Raw genomic sequence first — 19,471 nt, forward strand, 5'->3', positions numbered from 1 at the left:
GCTTTTTTTTCCCTTTGTGATAAAATTCTGAAAAGTATTTCATTATTATTTGATGGCTTGTTGAGGAGGCTGCTTGATTTTTATTGTGACTGAAAATAGCAGTGGGCATACATTGTATGAATGTAAACAGCATGGGTTTTGTAATGGGAATAAAGAATCCAAGCAAGTAAAGTGAAACAATGAGAACTTGCTCAATGGCAGGATCTAGACTTCAAAAGTTGTCACTGCCATAGTGCCATGCTAATAGAATATAATAAGATAACTCGAAAACTACTTTTCTGATATTTTAATCTATTAGTTAGATATCTAAGACTTTCTCCATTGACATGTGGATTGACTCTCATTTATCAGGCAGCAGAAGAAACCACAGCCTGTTGTTTATTACAGAAGATGAAATATATAATCCTTTCTTATGAAGCAGCCATAGTTCCCCAAACTTCTGTCTGTACATGAATACAGTTATTACTTTATTTAATTATTTATGACATAAAAAAGATTTTTGAGTGATTCTATAAGTGTAAGCTGGGTGTGGGATTAATTTGACTTAAGTTTAAATGACTAAAAATCTAGTTAATGACAGGTCAGTCATGCTAGACCATCCTTATAAAACCAGTGGAGAAAAATAGACCTGAAGGAAAAATGACACCTCTCTTATTTTAGACGGGTATTTAGTATGAGGATAATGCTAAAATGGCTAAATGCTAAAAATGCTAAAACTGCTAAAGTCTCCTGGTTATGCCATTTCCGTTGACTGGAAAAAAAACCCAAGCTGACTGCTTTAGACCCAGATGGCTAATTTTAGATATATAGATATATTTAAAGGTCTGAGTGACTTTAAATGTCTATTCATTGTTTACATGCAACTGAGCTGACATTGCAATTTGAACCTTAGTTTTATCTTCCTGATTAAAGATGTCTGACTTCAGAGTACAGTCATCTTACATTGCTTTAACAACCCTGGGAAATACATACCTCTACTAAGGAGTATATAATACATTTTTTTATGTGGACCAACCTTTTCTTTGAAGACACCTTTCTCATTACCAGCCATAAAAAAGAGAGCTAGAACCATTAAACTTAATTTAGTTTACAATGCACACTGAAGTTGAGGGAAATTAATCAGGCTGCATACACTGGACCTGGGCTTTAGCCAAACATGAGGGTGAAGAGAAACCAGCTGTTTGCATCCACTCTAGAGTCCCTTCTTTACCTAGCAGTGTCAGCAGAGTTCCTATCACCATTTCACTGGCAGCAGCAGTGAGGTATCTACCATCCCTGATACTTACTGCTCCTCTCATCAAATACACAGGGCCCACACCGTGCTCTGTAAGTTCACTGGAACACCACGTGAGTTCATGGTGCCCCTGTCTGCCACTCTTTGGCACAGCCTCCAAAGGCCTGGGAGCTTTTGGAGATGCAAAATCACTGTTGCACACCCTCTGTCTCCTGTCAAGTCTTCACTCAGCAGCAGTGAGGAAGGTCGTGGTAGATGGGCCAGAGGAGATGGGTGTTGAGAGGCTGCTGCTGACAGAAGCACAGTTTGCCCTGGGCATTGCTGCTCTTCCTTCCCCTGTCCATCTACTCCAGATCAGGGTGGCCAACTAGTGAATCCCCATTTCTAGCAGAGAGATTCAATCCCACGTTTCCACCTTCTTCTGCTGATCTAAAGACAGTCAGCTGTTGGTGTTTATTTTGGTTTTTTTAAAAATGGTTCTTAATTTGATTTTTAAAAGTTAATATATATTTTTATTAAACCACCCTTTGTGAAAAAGATATCCACTTTTCATTTTGTTTAATTTCTAACAGAATATGTTCATTTTTAGTTGTTAAAAATTAAAAAAAAAACCTTTTTCTCTTATGACTGTGATGAAAATTATTTATATAGAAAACATGCTATAGGATAACTAAAAGGAAAGGAATTTAATTGATTACTTTTATACTTATATTTCAAACAATTAACTTGAATTTTCTTGTCAAATTTCTTCCTTTCTCCATCTTGCACAAAAAACTCTGCACACTATTCTTATAGAAGTACTTACAAATGAAAATTTGCGAATATTAGCTGCTGAGTGGATAAAATGTTAAAAGAAAAGAAACCTTCTCCTCTTATAAGCAATGAGTAACCATTCTTCACAAGGAACAGTTTGTAACATAACTTTCTTCATTTTTGATAGTTTCAACTTTGAATCCAGCAATGACCATAGTACTAAATTTGGTATCTGCATTCAAGCTTTTGAAAATTCTAATTTTAAATTAGAAAAGCATACACTTCCTTATATCAATGGCAGGATATAGCTCATTCAAATTGTATGTTTATTTTGGCTATTCTGGTCAAATTATATTTACAGATAAACTAGTGAAATTTTACTTCTGTGTGGGTTGACTTGATAGAAACACAAGAGCAAGGATTTTGTTATAAAACTTTTTAAGATATCTTGCCTTAATCAAGTATAACCAGATACTGATGCAAGGAGCAGAAGTAAAATACTGATGAACTTTTAATATAATTTTCAATGAAGATTATGAATTTCAAGATTCAAATTCTGATTATGTTTTGCGCAGAAATCCAATTTGGCTATCTCTGTAATAGATAAAGCAGTCAGTAAAACTAAACTATCTGAAAAAAAAATATGCTGAGTTGGAAGGGATCACTGAGTCCCACTCCTGACCCTGCAGAACACCATCCCTAAGAGTCATAGCAGGTACCTGTGATTGTTGTCTAAACAATTCCTGACCTTGGAGAGGCTTGGTACTGTGACCATTTCCCTCAGGAGCCTGTTCCAGTGCTCAGCCGCCCTCAGGGTATAAAACCTTTTCCTGATACCCAACCTTATCCTTCTCTGACTCAGCTTCATTCTGTTTCTTTAGGTCCTGTCACTCCTCTTGACAATGAAGAGATCAGCACCCGCCCCTCCTCTTTCCTCCTGTCAGGATGTTGAAAACCACAATGAGGTCTCCCCTCTTGCTCCTCTTCTCTCTGCTGAACAAACCAAGTGACCTCAGCCACTCCCTGAAAAGCTTCCCCTTAAGTCCCTTCATCACCTTTGCTGCACCCAAAACACCTCACACTTGAGGTAAGGCTGCCCTAGTGCAGATCAGAGTGGGACAATCTGGTCAGAGTAGGACAATCCCCTCTCTTGCCTGGCTGTGCCTGATGTGCCCCAGGACACTGCTGGCTGTCCTGGCTGCTTTGCAACGACACCAACAAGATCTTTGAGGATTTTTTGGATGATTCCCACCAGGCCCCATAGATTTATAAGGATCAAGATGGAGCTGCAGGTCCCACAGACGTTCAGGGCTGATTGGATGTCGATCATTCTCACAGACATGGCTCTCCATTTCAGGGCACTGAGAGCCTCTTGGTCTGTCATCTGTATTGGAGACAGAAGCAAAGAATGCATTGAACACCTCTGCCTTGTCCATGTCACCATGTCAGGTGACCATTCTCATCCTGTAGTAGGTGGATGCTATTTTCACACTGTCTTTTCCCATTAAAATATTTGAAAAACTTTTTTTATTGCCCCTCTCTGCGCCCCCCCCCGCCATTTCTGCCCAACTTAATATCCAATTCATCTTTGATTGTATGTATTTTCTCCCTATAGAACCATTATGCTAAGCAGTTTGTGTGGATCCAACTTTGAGCCAATGAAGGTTCAATTCAAGGACATTGTAATATTAATCTAAGAAAGAGAGAAGAAAAGAAGAGTTAATAGAGATATTCTTATATATTTCATCAGAGTCCAGCAGTATAGCTGGAAAGCTGCCAACATTTTGCAAGCATTTATACCACAACTGAAATGCAATCCAAGTAAACATTTTCCTCCCAGGAATGTTAGGAGATGAACAATTAGTCACATATGGGTGCAATTCAGAGTCTGCACAGTCACAGTCTGCTAACAAACCTCTCACCTAAAGGAGAGCTTCAGGAATTTCCTGTAGCCTCCCTGCATGGAACTCAAGAAAGGCTTTGATGAAGTCTGAGCAGGAGATCATCTTTGTAAATGACTGGGTAAAAGAGCCTGAGATATCCTTTAGAGTTTTAGAGGCTCTAGATTCAAAATTAAGCTCAGTCATAAAGGGGATGGATCCTCAATATGTCTGTGTGTATCCTTAGAGCAGGTCTGCCCTTCTTCAATCCTCTTTTTTAGATCTAGGAAGAGGTGTCAATCTTGCATTTCCATTCATTTACACTGTCTGATATCAGCATTTATTAATTTAACTTCTCTAATTCCTCTGGCCTGACATCTGTGAAAACAGAATCTATGTTTCTTCTCCTCCCAAAAGCCAAGGAATTGCTTTGAAATCTTAATCAACAACTAAAACCTTACAGTGGAAAAAAGGAAGATCTTTCAGTAAATACAGATATACTGTCTTGAAGAGTCCTTGTCATTGATATCAGAAATAACAAAAAAAAAAAAAAAAATCTTGCTTACTTCTGTCAGCCTTCAGCAGAGGAGCACTGAAGTCAGTCTATTCCAATGGGTGGATATGGGAGTAACAAATCTGGAGCAGTCCTGCTCTTCTGAGACAAGCAGGCATACCTCTTCTCTGAGTAAAAAAAATATCTGAATGGAAAGGCCCAAAGAGTGGTGGGTAATGGAGCTAAATCAGTGCCACTAAACATTTTTATATACAGGTGTTATATGACCCACCCCTGAAGGTGAGACTAACTGAGGTTCTTGTCAATAGATCCACTGGTGAGGGCTACAGTGAAAAGACACTAAATGACCAGTGTTTACACACACACATCTTTGTACACATACATACGGATGGTTTATTTTAGAACAATTGAGTTGCAGTGTAAAGGAGGCATGCAGTCATTTTATTATCTATAGAAATATAACAATATAAAGGTATCACTTAAGAAAATAGATACAGAAAAAAAAAAAGAGTAGGAGTAAAGAGCAGGGAGGAAAGATATCTGCCCCCAGAGACCCAGCAACAAGACTTGATTTTTGCAATTTACATGTCCATTGGTCATTGTAGATTTGATCTGTTGGGGATTGGGAATGGGTTAATATACATTCAGGTTCAGGTGGGAATGTCCAGGTGCTTCCAGTTTAGGGGAAGCTTTATACTGTCTGTTGCAACACTGTGGATCATGTGCAGTCATGTGGTGGAATGCCCCAGAAATGTGTCTGAGGGCACTTCAGGTGTCTTTGATGAGATCTTCTGAGACATGGCACCTGCTTTTCATGCAGCTGAGCTAGTTATGCTGCATCAGAAGGCCCGAATACTTTCAGGCTATGTGGAATGTCCTGGTCTGTTCTCTAGAGGGGAGTTTTACACTTAACCCAACTGTTTAAGGGAAGACGTTATCATAACAAAAAAAACATTAACCCACCCCTCCAAGACCTGTTTCTTACCAGTCTTCTTCCCCATCTGGCTCAAGATACAGCTTGCTGCTAAACAAAGTCAGTTTGTCTGTGGTCATCTTCCCATGGTAGATTAGCACTCCGTCTGCACCTGGGCTGTTCTTATGCAGACCAGAGGTTTTGCCACCAAACACCAAAAGCTCTCCTTCCTCTCCTGCTGCGGGGTGCAAACCTGGTTTAGCAAAACACCCTGCTTCTTTTGCAAATGGCCAATTGTTTGAGTCATTAATCCTTAACACTTCTGTCTGTCTCCATGCGTTTACTTTGAACTGTAATCTTATTTTGTAAACATTCACAGCCAAAGAATCTTCACTTTCACTGTTTAAATTCTGGAAGTTGTGAGGCTTTGTATTTTTCTTTTTGAAAATGGAGAATTTCAATATAATTTGATTGACTTATTTTAAAGAAGAGTAGTTTCAATTTAAGTGTCCAGCCAGCTCAGGGTTCACCATAAACACTAAACATTAAAACTGAAATGATAGTAGGGCACAGAAGAAAATATTTGAAATAGGTAATTATAAAACATGGGTAAGAACATTTTTATGAATAATTTCACAAATATATAATATCAATGTGATATCTGAGATCATAGTAGATATCCAAACCCAAAATTTAATTCTTGGTGTCTTCTAATATATAGGTCTCAGTGCTGATTCACAAAAATGCACTAATGGGTTTTCGAGCCAACATTTGTTTCAGTACAGAAAAATCTCTGAATGCCCACAGACCACACAATACCCTTATATTACCTTCTAATACCCTTGGACTGAGGTAATTCTGAATGAAAATTTCTCTATTGCAAGGTGAAAATATCCTTTGGTAGAGTGCTCGGCAGCTATTTTTAAAGTACTGAGGAAGTTGTAACATTACATCAGGCTGTGATGACATTCTGTTTGTGCTGTATGCTGCTCTTACATTCTGGAGAGTGCAACATAAGTGCATAAAGTTAAGCACATAATAGGTGCAGAACTGATATTTGTATTAGTAGAGTTTTCAACCGTTCTCATTGCAAAAGGTGCTTTAAATGTAACTGACAGAAGTACCAACACATTCTTCTATGACGGCCATCAAGTCACAAGACAGTCTTTAAAAAGTGGTGACTCAAATCCAACAACTTCCCTAACAGATAAGAAAGCAGTGGCTTCTTAATGTAGGAGGGCTTTCAGTGAAGAGGTTAGGGTTTTTGTTTGGCAAAGTCTTTGTAAGCTTTAATAGTGTGGCAAGCCAAGAAAATAATCAAGAATGTTACAGCTCCAGTACTCCTGAGATTAAGGGACAGTGGAGGGATAGGTAGGGAGAAAATGCTTTGAAATTAATTCAGTGTCATGTCATTGAAAACTGAGTAAAAATAGTCATATTTTATTTTTCATTTTAGACTGCAATGATTTACAAAGCTTCAAATGCCCACACATCTACTAAGCCGGACCATTTAAAGAACCTAAATAAGCTTGCATGGTTTTAAGCTCTCTAACTTTGAATATGAGCTTTGAAGTCATGCCAAAAACCAACTGCAGCAGAGCTGCTTTAGAACTGAAACCCTGACACTGGAATTAGTGTTGGGTGCATGGCATGCCTAATGATAATCTTGACCACGTTTGCTGTAGAGAGCCATCACACATGGTGCCTCTGAGTCAATAACTCTCCTAAGATAAGATTTGGAGCTTTTTTAGTTTTTATAGATTGGTGTTTTGGACACTGACCATTCTGCAAAGCCAGCTTGCCTACTCATGTGACATTTTTACATAGGACAGGAGTATTTCTTGAACATTCCCTTAAATAATTCCTATTAAAATATTATTGTGGGAGCCTAAGACAAAAAATTAAAAATGAAACTGCCTCATATGTAGGTTATAATGACAATTAACTGGATTCTCAAAATTCTTCATTTCTAACTATATTAGAGCTTCAGTGTTTTATTTCTATAAAATATTAATATTGAAATTCTAATATCATTAAAAACTGCTTACTTCATAAAAGAAATAAGCTATCATGCCACTTCATCTATGTAGAAGCATAGAATTAGCATACCATATTTTTTTTTTTGTTGTTCTCTGTGCTGCACTGAAGAGTATATGCTTCTGCTCTGAAAGCTTTCGGAGTAACATAGTATGTCAGAGGTAAAAAGAAAATCATACCCAAGTAGATTGAGTTTTTTCCTAAAACATGTTCACATGTGTCACTGTCTTTCTCATGGAAGTCTCCTATCCTAAACTCAGAAAGGTAAACAACAGCATTTCCACTGAATTTAATGGAGCAGAATCAAGCTGTTCTAGCTACCCAGGAAAAAAAAAATTGCTTCTTTCACTCAAACATTAGTCACTATGAAAGAACAGATAATTTACTTGAAATATGGAACTCTTAAAATGCATTCTTCATCCTGGCTAGATGATTTCATTTAACTTTTATGACATGATTAGTCATCCTATCGTGATACAGCACAATGTAACTGAGCAATCAGGCATTTTAGATAAGAGTTGCCTTGCAGATAGCGATATTTGCAATGCTTTCAAAGCACACTCTGTCTTGAACGTAGGCAGAGAGTGCACAAAGACAAATATCAAAAAATGGTATATGTACTCTAAGCATTTTGAACCCTATATGTGAATTTGTCTGTACTTCAAATGATATTCCAGCCCTGAATTTAGAAAGTATAGAGAGGAAAATCCACAATTTAAACATCGAATCTGCCACCAAAACTTATTTTTCAAAAAACTTTGGCCATTATATTTCTAAACTTCCATATTTCTATGAAAAGTATTTCTTGAACTTCATTTACAATTGGTTTATACACCATGAATTTCCTAATTCTTGTATGAAGACTGGAAAATACGGTATGTTCAACAACCAAATTTTGTGAAAAACCATTAATCATGTAGAATTCTATATTATAGCCATTAAAAAACCCCAAAAACCCCAAAATATAGATTTCAATTTAAGAGGAGCATAGACATATAAATAAAAAATGATTTGATACTCAGAAGACAGGTTAAATTTTGTTCCTTCCACATAACCATAACAACCACTGTCTAAATTTGACTCTGATTTTCTGAAGCAAATGCAGAAGTGCTGTGCTACTACATCTTAGAATATGTGATGGGTAAAAAATATATTAAGAATTATAAAATTCTCTTTATAACTGTCACGTTTTTTAAAAATTATTTAACATCTGTAAAATTATTTTCATGGCTACTCATTCTAAACTATGTTTGGTTTATTTTGTTTTAATGTTCTAAAATTTGCTGATAGAATACCATGATGATAGAATATTCAAATATCATTTGCTGATGGAATTTACATTATTTAATTAAAACATTTAGTTCTTTACTGAATTAACTCTCATAGGGAATGTTAGACATATAAGAACACTAGGCAAAAACCCTAAAACCTGAAAACATACAAACCTAAATATTTTTATGTATGATAAATATGTATTAAACATCACAACCATTTGCTAAATCAGTGCTATTTGTGTCATGGATTACATCAGTATTTTTGTGTGCATCTATGTTTCTAAGAGCAAAATAGTGTGAAATCCAGAAAAAAAACCAAACATTTTTTCAAAAATTTATTGGAAAAAACCCAGGACCTATGGAAAAATAATGGTTATAAGATGCATGTATGTTTTCTGTTTCTAAAAGATGCCAAAAATTTAAGTCTTAAATTAGTTAGCTATGCCATTTGTTATGGGTTCATTCCATTTCATAGCCTTTATGGTATATTGTAGCAAAATAATTATGTGTCTCAATTAAGAATTATTCTGTTTTCATCTTCAGTAAGAAAGGAAGCAGCATTATATTTATAGGATCACAGAATGGCTTGGATTGGTAAGGAATTTTAAGATCAACTGTTGCTCCAAAGCACCCTGCCATAGGCAGGAACAGCTTCCACTACGCCAGGTTGTTCAAAGTCATATCCAGACTGTCTTTGAAGTCCTCCAGGGATGGGACAGCCACAGGTTTTCTGGGCAACCTGTTCCAGTGCCTCACCACACTCACAGTAAATAATTTCTTCCCAATATCTAACCTAAACCTACCCTCTTTCAGTTTGAAGCCATTCCCTCTTTTCCTATCACTACATACCCTTGTGAATAGTCTCTCTCCATCTACCTTATAAGACTGAAAAGTTGCAATTTAGTCACCTTGAAGCCTCTTCTTCTTCAGGCTGAACAATCCAAATTCTTTCAGCCTTTCTTCATAGGAGAGTTGTTCCATCACTCTAATAATCATGATGTCCCTCCTCTGGACAAGCTCCAACATGCTGATACCCTACCTTGTGCTGCTGACCCCAGAGCTGGACACAGGCATTCTAAGGATGTTCTTGGTTTAGTTTTTAATTGTTTTGTAGTATTCCTTGACGTGGCTTTCTACCTGCATGAGCAAATTTATATTTTCAAACAATATATTGATTCATGGAGTCATATTAGTGTTTTAATTATTATGATGGCCAAAGGATACAGGTTGAACAAATGAAAGAGACAGTTTATGTGTTAAGGTATGCTTTGAAATTATATGTCACTAATGGAGTTATGAGAAATAAATATAATTCTAGGAAAACATGAATTATATATAACTGAGTAGGTAAATAGTCTCTTCTCAAGAAAATAAAGACTTCCCTTTCACTCTCATTCAGCTTTAGGCTTTTTTTTTTTTTTTTTTAGCTATTAGATTGTAGTACAGAGAGAAGTTTTAACCCAAGGGGGAAAAAATTGATATAAAGAAAATATTTCTCATGGAATTTTGGTAATACAAAAATGAAAAATAAATAGGATTTTTTTTTAATGGTAATTCTTTGGAAGTGTAACAACATTAGTCTCAGAATATTACTTGTGGGCTGAAAATCCTGTCTCTGCTGAAGTCATAACTCCCACTGACTTCACTGAGATCAAGAGATCACAGCTGATCTATACCAGTGTGAGATGAAAATCAGGCTTCAAGATATTGTCTAAAATTTGACAAACCAAAACCAAACGGCTTCACTCAGGCCTAGCTACAAACAGATGTGTTCATTCTTCTGAGTCTTACATGGAAATGCCAAATGTCAGCTGCTTTGTAAACTGCCATTTGGACAGGCTAGCATGCAGGGTGTCAGAACTTCAGTTTCAGAGTGGAGCAAGTGCATTGTGAAGGCAACCAGCTTCTTTCTTCATGAGAAAAATACACTGAATTAATATAATTTTCCTATATGCACCCTAGACAAAATGGCAGTGAAATAAAAAGTTACCACAGGTAAGAAATGAGCATCCACTGTTTGTGTAAAATAACTCTGTAAAACTCAACCTCTTCCTTTGACTGGAGATTTAACACCAAGAAATGGGTAGAGAAATACTTTTTTTCATTGACTACAGAAAAAGGGCAATGCTTTATTTGTTCTCAAATTCCATTGACATGGCATGACAACATAAATTTTCCATCAGAACACAATCGTTTTTCACTGAAATGTGGAACTGAAATTTTTACTAAATATTAGTGTCTATGTTGAATAGTGAGTAAACACATGTGTATGTGCATGCATATATATATGTATATGTGCTGACATATGCAAGGAATGCTTGTTGAGAGAGCAAATATTTAAAGGAAAGCTATTTCTAAAGACTGGTTTATTTTTATATAATCTCAGGACAGATTATTTTTCTTCTATACATTATTTCAATTTCTTTTTGTACAGTGGAATTTTTTTTTCATTCTGATTCTGTAGAGGCCATTATTTCAACATTCTAACTTTAAAGCTTGAAATATTTGCCTTTCTGGGGCCACAGTTTTGCATTTCTAAAAAATCCACCCAAACTCAAACAAAAACCCAATGCTAAACTTAGTTTTCTGAGATCATTACTTGGGATATATAAATTATGTTTATGTTCATAATAGGATTATGCTCTGCTTTCTATACACTGCATCAATATCAATAAAACTTGACTTATCTGAAAAAAGAATTTTAAGCATTTTTGAAAGGATATAAGTAAATATGCAGTATATGTAAATGTAAATAAAACCTCTTTATTTTGTCTGAGGGGGGTTATATTTTTATCCAATGATCTATAGTATTCTTTGGAGTGAAATTACTGTAAATATGCTAAATATATATTTGGTCAATAGTTAAAGGTGTTATGTCAGAAAGAAGATATGTACCTCTATAAAAGCATGGATCTGAAAATAGATGTTAAAAAAATGAACGCTCACAAAAAGTTCTCCAAAATACTTTCATGATTTTGAGGGCTGGTTCTATTTCTTCTAATGGTAACACAGCAATAGAAGCAAAATGGAGAGTAATTCCTATGTTTCCCTCCTTTAAACTTTTAGTTAGATAGGTTGAAACTCTTTCCTCTTAATACTTTCTACAGGTTTTGAAATTGCTGAAAGTAAATCAGACAGCAAGAACTATCCTTTACCTTCCCAGAGGTATAGTCTTATGAGAAGTTTTGTTAGGATTCAAGAATTAAGCATGATATAAATTACTTCTATTCCTGCATTGTTAGTAAAAGTTATAAATGTGCAGACACACAAAAGATATCTATCAATGCTAACAAAAAGTAATCTTTCAAATTTTGAGCTAAATTTCTTTGAGATGTTGTAGTTCTAGAAAGGATTGGTTTTTTTTCAGTTTTTAAAAGTATGCTTAAAACTAGGGAAAAAATATATATGATAGACTGCAAAATTTGGAGCACTTTTTAGCTGTCTTTTTAAGTGCTTGTTTAATTGATTTTGCTGTTGTTGTTGTTGCAAATGGAGATTTCTCTCTCTAAAACAGCTGCTGTGGTTTTTTTTGTAGTCTGGTAAGCATCAACGCTCCAAATGAGCCTGAGTCTCCGGAGGAGGAAGCAGAGAATCAGAAAGAGCATTGTGCTTCTTTTGTCATTATACTGTTAACAGCCTTGAGTTAATGTATGCCTGCTTCTCAGGCAAACAAAAAGCTCAACAACTTCTCTTTCTTTCAAATTATATTATACCACTGGCTTCATTTTGTAAAATCAGTCTGCTCAGCTGTGAAAACAGACATGGTTTTTCTGTTGTTTGATATATGCAATGAGTTATCATCGTACGCCCAGTACTTGGATGATGGGATTTTAAATGTCAGTAAATAATTGAAAATATCAACAGTTTGGCAATAGGAAGATTTCTGTTTAATGTGAATATGACTTTCTGAGAGTCTTTTTGTGAGTTTTTCCCTGAAATCTAGTCAGTGAAGATTAATTCTAAATTGAAAAATGACAGTAGATGTGAGTTTGCCTGTGTGTGGTTCATTTCCTTGAGGAAGAACCAGAAAATTGTGTCTTGCAATGGCTACTATGAGAGGGCTTCTTGAGGCAAAATTAAATCTGTTTCATACTTTAATTTGTAAGGGTAATAGACATTATGAAATTTCAGAGTAAAATTTTTCAGAGATTTACCAATATTTAAAGAGATATTAATAACCTATTATACTTTTTCCCTCCATAGCATTCACACATACATACACTTCCATTCATTCACTTTTAAAATAAACAGTTTTATATTTAAGTTGTTATATCAAGAACAGAGAATACCTGTTTTTTCTTTTTCATTATTAAATTGATCTTATCCCAGAGTTTCTGCTGAAATTCAATTCCTCCTCATTTCCAGTGCCATCTCCTGATGCCCCAACTTAAGACAGCATATTTGTGAAAAGCATTTTTTAATATAAAAATATACATGTAGACAATACTCCAGTTTTCTATGTGAAATCTGAGAAAAGTTAGGATTACCATGCAAGGTTTCTGGAATTTATGATGCCATTTGTAGAGAAAGGGTATTGAAGACCTTTATGAATGAGTATGTAAGTAAGATTTAAGAGAAAATAAAGGTGGGTCTAGTTCAGGTGAGCTATAGACATGAAGTGAGGTGAAAGGCAATGCAAGGCCTTGCATATGAAAAGGAATTCCCTTTTAGAAAGAACTTTTTTTCTGCTTCTGTTTTCACAGAAAGTTGCTATGAAAATTTATAAGTATCCTTCACCTTCATTGAAAATTGTGAAATGTCTACAAACATCTTTCCTTTAATGAGAAATGAAAAACAATGACACTGCCTACTTCCATTCCCACAGCAAGTTAGTTATTTGCCTCAGTGGTTTTTGTGGGTATAGCAATCTGAACCCTCATTTTATGTGTATGTACACATATACATGTATATCTGTGAATAAATGCATTCAAATATACACTAGGCAGGCGTACAAGCCAACAATGCTGAAAACGTATGCAACCTAGATGTTCCTACGTTAATTGTTTATTCCGAGTTTGAAGCAAATCTGTTGCAGTATTCCCTTCAGCCATCAGCAGTCTCACTCCATTGTAATATAGAGCAGTGAAGGTCAGTGTTGATAGATTCTTAGTGTGTTTTGAAAAAGATTAATGCTTAGCAATGAACTCCATATGAAAGGTTTCCTTTCAAACAACATCTTAGGATCACTGATTCAGCATAAAAAATGAGTTTGTATCATAAAGGTCACAGTTAACACTGTATTTGGCTGCCAGGTCCCTGGTTTAATATAAGCTGAATTAGATCCCATTTTTTCCTCATAACACAAATTTAAGACTAACCACTACTGAAGATTTTTTTTGAAGAAGCTTTTTCATCTGTTACTTAAGACACTGACAAGCATAAAATTCCTGGAGGAGTCCTTTGCCTTGACCACTCAAATGATAAGGAATTGGGTTTTTTTTCAGTCAAATATTTAAAAAAGTGTGATATGATTAGAATTCAACAAGGACAAAGCATTTGACTCTAGGGTAATGTGGAGCACCTCTCTCTATATGGAGGAAAGAGGACTAAGCTCTGTCCTGGAATGAGTCTCTCAAGGCAGTTAAAGCTGGAGAAGGAGTGGCTCTTTTCAAACAAAGCTTTTGTTCAAGAACTTTCTTCTATTTTACAAAGGACTGAAATCCAAATCCCTCTCCTGACAAGCTAGGGTTGAGTCCTAGTGTGAGTTTCTTATTGCCTAATTAGATATTTGAAAGTAAGACATTCAAATCTGGACTGATCTATCTAGTTTCCTTTTGTAGTTAGTGGTAAGAGGATGGGGCTTCTGCTGATTATCCCAGACAGCTATTCTGGGAGGTATCTCTGGTCTATTTCACTATGGATTATATAGTCAGACTAGGGTGAGTACTTTATAAATGAAGTTTTTATTTGCCAGAGGTAGAACAGTTGACTCTCTCTCCAAGCATCTAACTTTAATGATAAAATATCCTAATAAAATTGGTTTTGGTTAAGCCTATTTCACCTTGATTAAAAAAGAGGCACATCTGGGGACAAACAATAACCAAAAAGAAAAAAAAAAATAAAATAAAAAGGCAGATGAAAGATTTGCTTCCACAAATCTAATTCAGGAAAGAAGGATGATTAACCATTATAATTGCTGGTAAAAGGTACATTTTTCTCTATGTACAGATAGTCCTAGAAGTGTGCATGATAACAAAGTTCTTAAATTTTGGTCCAGCTCTGATGATGCTGGGATTTGATTAAGATATCACCTGTCACTGCATTGTCAAGAACATTCTGTCAATGTTCAGGTCAGCAATTAAAGTGTCTCATCCTTGAGATATTTATGCTTCTAGGATAATGAAGAGTTACAAATATTATGTTGTGCTTTTGCAAATCTATCATTGAAGTGGGAGTATGTGATAAAACAGGTAGTACACCAAGAACTTCAAGGACCACCTTGACTTGTGGCACTTTAGCAAGACTATTGCACAGAAACCGCAACCATAGGTTTAGCTCAATGATGACAACTTGAATAATAACTTTTTCCTTGGTCTTTCATGTTCAATATGCAGCACTTTCCAAAGGCTAAAAATGCTGTATTATTTTTTAACACAAACCTGAAGGAGGATTTCTTATAGTCACTAAACAAACATTTTGTTCTTCTCCAGCTTTTGCACTGCAGTCAGTGCTGAGAAGTCTATGGATCCACAAGCACCAAGGACCTGGTCATAGCTTTTCAAACAGACATGCTTGGTCATCGGTGCAGAGAAGGGCTCCTGCAGAGAGTGATTCACCTATTTCATCTCCAGACAGGTGTCTAAGTTAGTTGGATAAATCAACCTCTGGAGAGTCATCTCTGGAGAGTCGTCTCTTTTCCTATAAATTACAGAAACATTTCAGAGGATGAGCTGAGCTTTTTTGTTCTACCAGATCTCCTTCTCCTTCTCCTTCTCCTTCTCCTTCTCCTTCTCCTTCTCCTTCTCCTTCTCCTTCTCCTTCTCCTTCTCCCTTCTCCTTCTCCTTCTTTCTCCTTCTCCTTCTCCTTCTCCTTCTCCTTCTCCTTCTCCTTCTCCTTTTCTCCTCCTATGACAAGGGGATGCACTCAACAGATGAGGGAAAGGCCATGGATGCTGTGTTACTAGATTTCAATAAAGCATTTGATGCCATGTCCCACAGCATCTAAGAAAAACTGGCTGCTCACAATTTGGATGGGTGGACTCCTTGAAAGTAAATTGCGTGGGAGCACTGATCCGTTCAAGGGGAGCAAGGCTGTCCAGTGGGATGTGAACAGACTCAGCAATGGACAACTCAAGGTCAAGGACAACTACATGAGGTTCAATAAGGTGAAATGCCAGGTCATGCATGTGAGCCACAACAAGCCCAGGCAGCACTGCAGGCTGAGGGAGGAGTAACTTGGGAGATATTAGAAAGGGCTTGGGGGTGCTGGTTCACACCAATAACTGAGCCAGCAGCTCGTCCAGGTAGCCAAGAAGGCCAATGGAATCTTGGCCTGTATGAAGAATAGTGTAATCAGCAGAGAAGGGATCATCTCGCTGTAGTCAGCATTGGTGACGCTGTACTTGGATTCCTGTGTTCTGTTAGGGCCCTCACTTTAAAATGGACATTGAAATGCTTGAGGGTGGACAGAAAAGGGCAACAAGGCTCATGAAAGAACTAGAGAATGTGTTTTATGAGGAACAGCTGAAGGAGGTTGTTTGTTTAGTCTCGAGAAGAGGTTCAAGAGGACTTCATCGCTCTCTACAACTCCATGAAAGGTGCTTGTGTGGAGGCCAGTCCCTTCTACTATGCCTACAGTGACAAGACTAGAGGAAATGGCTTTAAACTGAGACAGGGGAAATTCAGATTAGCTATTAGATTTTTTTTTTTATTTTAGGGTATTCAGGTATTGGAATAAGTTGCTCTGGGAGGTGGTGAAGTCTCCTCTTTGGAGGTGTTTTAGAGGCATCTGGATGTTGTGCTGGATGATGTGGTTTAGTGGTTTAAGGGTTACAGTGGTAGTGCTGGGTGGAGAGTTGAATTGGATATACTTGAGAGTCTCTTCCAACATTGGTGATTCTATGATTTTATTATTCTAGTGTTAAATATGCCAAATTTCTCATCTTTCACCATGTATTTCCTCAGCTTCAAATGGGCTGTATCTAGACTACAGAGAGCTTGACTCTCCAAATTTCTATTAAGTTGAAAAGCAGGTAATGTTCTGAAACAGTCACCTTTCTAGAGAATCCATAAAAAATCCAAGAAGCAAATACCATGCAAACAAATTCCTAATACACAAACTTTGTGTACATATGTCCACAATAATGAGATCTGGAAAAAAAAAATTATGAATCTATGTTTAAATGTCTCTTCCACTTACTGTTACAGAAAACCTAAATTATATACTTTGTAACCATCTGTAATGTCAATAGCAGCAGCTGCTCCCAATTTAGCATATAGTGCTATTGTACATATTATTTGCTTTAGAAATTGTTTTTAGTTTCTAGAACTGCATCATGATAGTTTGATTTATTTTTTTAATGCATACCAACAATTCACAAAGCTAAAACTAGTTAGTAGGAATGACTCTATACTAACAGTGTTTTTGTAGTAGTTATTTCCTTTTTGCTATCTTCTATAAATGTTTATTTGATATGTTAAGTACATGAGAGTGGTGTTTGAGTATGTACATTTGTGCAAATTTAAATGCTGGCATAGGCTGACACAGTTGCTTTCCAGATATTCATGGAAACTACTTGCTAATCACTGCTGGTTTTCTGACTTCACATAATTTAGGTATCTTCTCCTCTTATGATAATTTCCTAACTATGGAAAAGACAGTGCATAAAAGAATAAAAATATTAAATAGGGCAGATATAAAACTTGTTTAGAGTACTTCAGGAAAAGTTGAGGAACAAGGAAGAGATAGTTACATTGCAAAAAACGTTTCAGTGATTTAAATTGTAAACTTCCTCAAAGTTCAATAACACAGAATTTATAGGCTTCTTTCAGTTATCAATCATGTTCTCACCAAGTACTTCATGGGGACTTCACACTCCAGGCCAGTATGCAGAAGTATCTTCTGCTCTGATTCCTGGATGTCACAAGCAAGGAAAACAAGCTTGTATTAAGGAAAAGTTTTCAGACAGCTTTTATTGGAATGTTATGTTACTCATAGCTAGTGATGGATACTAAAAGGCAATATTGACTTGGAAATTTAATCAATTGACTCAATTTTTGATCAAGGACTGTAGCATTACACTCTTGTTGTCTGACAAAAATAATTGATGGACTGGATAAGTATTCAGTTGTTTTCCTGGAACATATCAAGAATGTTCATCCGAAATGTATTCTGTACAGTGTCAGCCTTATACCTTTGTGGCTCTGTGGATTGTAGCTGCTCCAGGCTATTAAATATCAACCTTCACATTCTTTCATTTTGCAGTCAGCAAGAAATGTTTTGCAAAAAGTTGTTGGAATAGATGAAAGAGCCTCAAAAGATCTCTTTCACAAAACTTTTAGAAATTTCATTATTCAAATAGTAGAAACATATTCTTTAGTTTAATAATGTCTTCCTTTGTACTTTCAATAGATAAATTCTGTGAATTTGATAATCTGTTTTCATACACAGTGTTCTCCTTCTGCCTCATTTTTCTGTCTTTTGCTCCTAGTATTTTTTCTTTATGTTCCATATTTGCTATTATAGCTATTATATTTGGTGGGTTTTTTTTTTTACTTTTTCCTTTTTCTCACATTTCAAGATTACATTTTACATTCTAATGCTGGGTGGATTTGGTGCTTGGGTACAGATACCAAGGTTTACTTGGAAGTTTTTTTTCATCTAACTAATAAAACGTCTCATAAATTATCTCCCAGAATTTTATAGAAAATAAGTATTTGTTGAGTCAATAGTTGAATTCACCATTCTCAGAAGTCTTTGAAGTTCCTTTGTATAATTATGAATATAAGAATGATATGCCTCACAATGAATATATGTCTGAAAGTATCTGGGACTAGGCTGAGAGCCACAGTAGCTCTTGCTATTCCTTCTCTTTCCAAGCCTCTCCATGACCTTCAAAGAGCCCTTCATGCTCCCTATCAGCAAAACAGAGACAATGATATTTAGAGAAGAAATCTGCAGCTACAGCACTTCAGCTGTCAATCTCATCCTTAGAAGGATTCCCAGGCTGCAGGTGATTATAACTGTGGGAACACATTTCTAGTAAAGGCACCACTATGATGAGACATTAAGCTCATCTTCTGCCTTTAAGGTTCTGGTGCATGTCCCTTTTTGTGAGAGGTGTTAACAGCTGAGTCTTAGCCATGTTCTGTCTCTGTTTAATGCTCTCCCAAATCCACTCTCAACTGGATAAAGAATTTATTTCCTATGACCCCTGCAGGGGGAGGCTGAGTGTGATACCGAGCTGTCATCATGTTCCTTTCATGGTGCTTGTGTGGCATCCGGATGGGGTCTTGGCAGTTCCCCTGTGTGTGTGCACACGTAGGCATGCACATCTGTAACTTGATTCCTTCATTCTTTACAGCTTATGCAGTTACTTGTTCTTCTATAATGCAAAAGCAGAGTGGGGAAAAAAATTGCTGTAGCAATATATTTTCTATAGATGTAAATAACCATATGCAGGGCAAGGCAAAGGCAAAGGCAAAGCCAGGGTAGATACCTGGAAGTGTTTCATGGGGTCAATTACTGTATGTGCATAGTATTCTTCACATAAGCCTTGTGTTTTTTCTATTGTAACATATTTTTTGAGCCTATGCATTGCTACAAGCCTGCTGACTGCAAAACACAGCTGCCATTTTTTGTTCTAGAGTGATAAAGACTTATTTCAGTATATATGCGAGATATCTGTTCTTTGTAAGTTTTTTATA

The 19,471-nt window shown here is 36.3% G+C and overlaps 1 long non-coding RNA gene across 4 annotated transcripts in view; it reads left to right on the forward strand.

Annotated features, from left to right (window-relative positions):
• LOC110478569 (uncharacterized) overlaps positions 1 to 19,471 on the forward strand; it is a 107,870-nt gene that overhangs the window by 44,562 nt on the left and 43,837 nt on the right. For all 4 annotated transcript variants that reach the window (XR_014953680.1, XR_014953681.1, XR_014953679.1 and 1 more), the window contains exon 2: positions 2,869 to 3,074. This is a non-coding gene — a long non-coding RNA (uncharacterized LOC110478569). The remainder of the gene's footprint in view (positions 1 to 2,868; positions 3,075 to 19,471) is intronic.

This window comes from Lonchura striata, chromosome 3, assembly GCF_050655825.1.
Source record: "Lonchura striata isolate lonStrDom1 chromosome 3, ASM5065582v1, whole genome shotgun sequence".
In the NCBI taxonomy this organism is placed as follows: domain Eukaryota; kingdom Metazoa; phylum Chordata; class Aves; order Passeriformes; family Estrildidae; genus Lonchura; species Lonchura striata.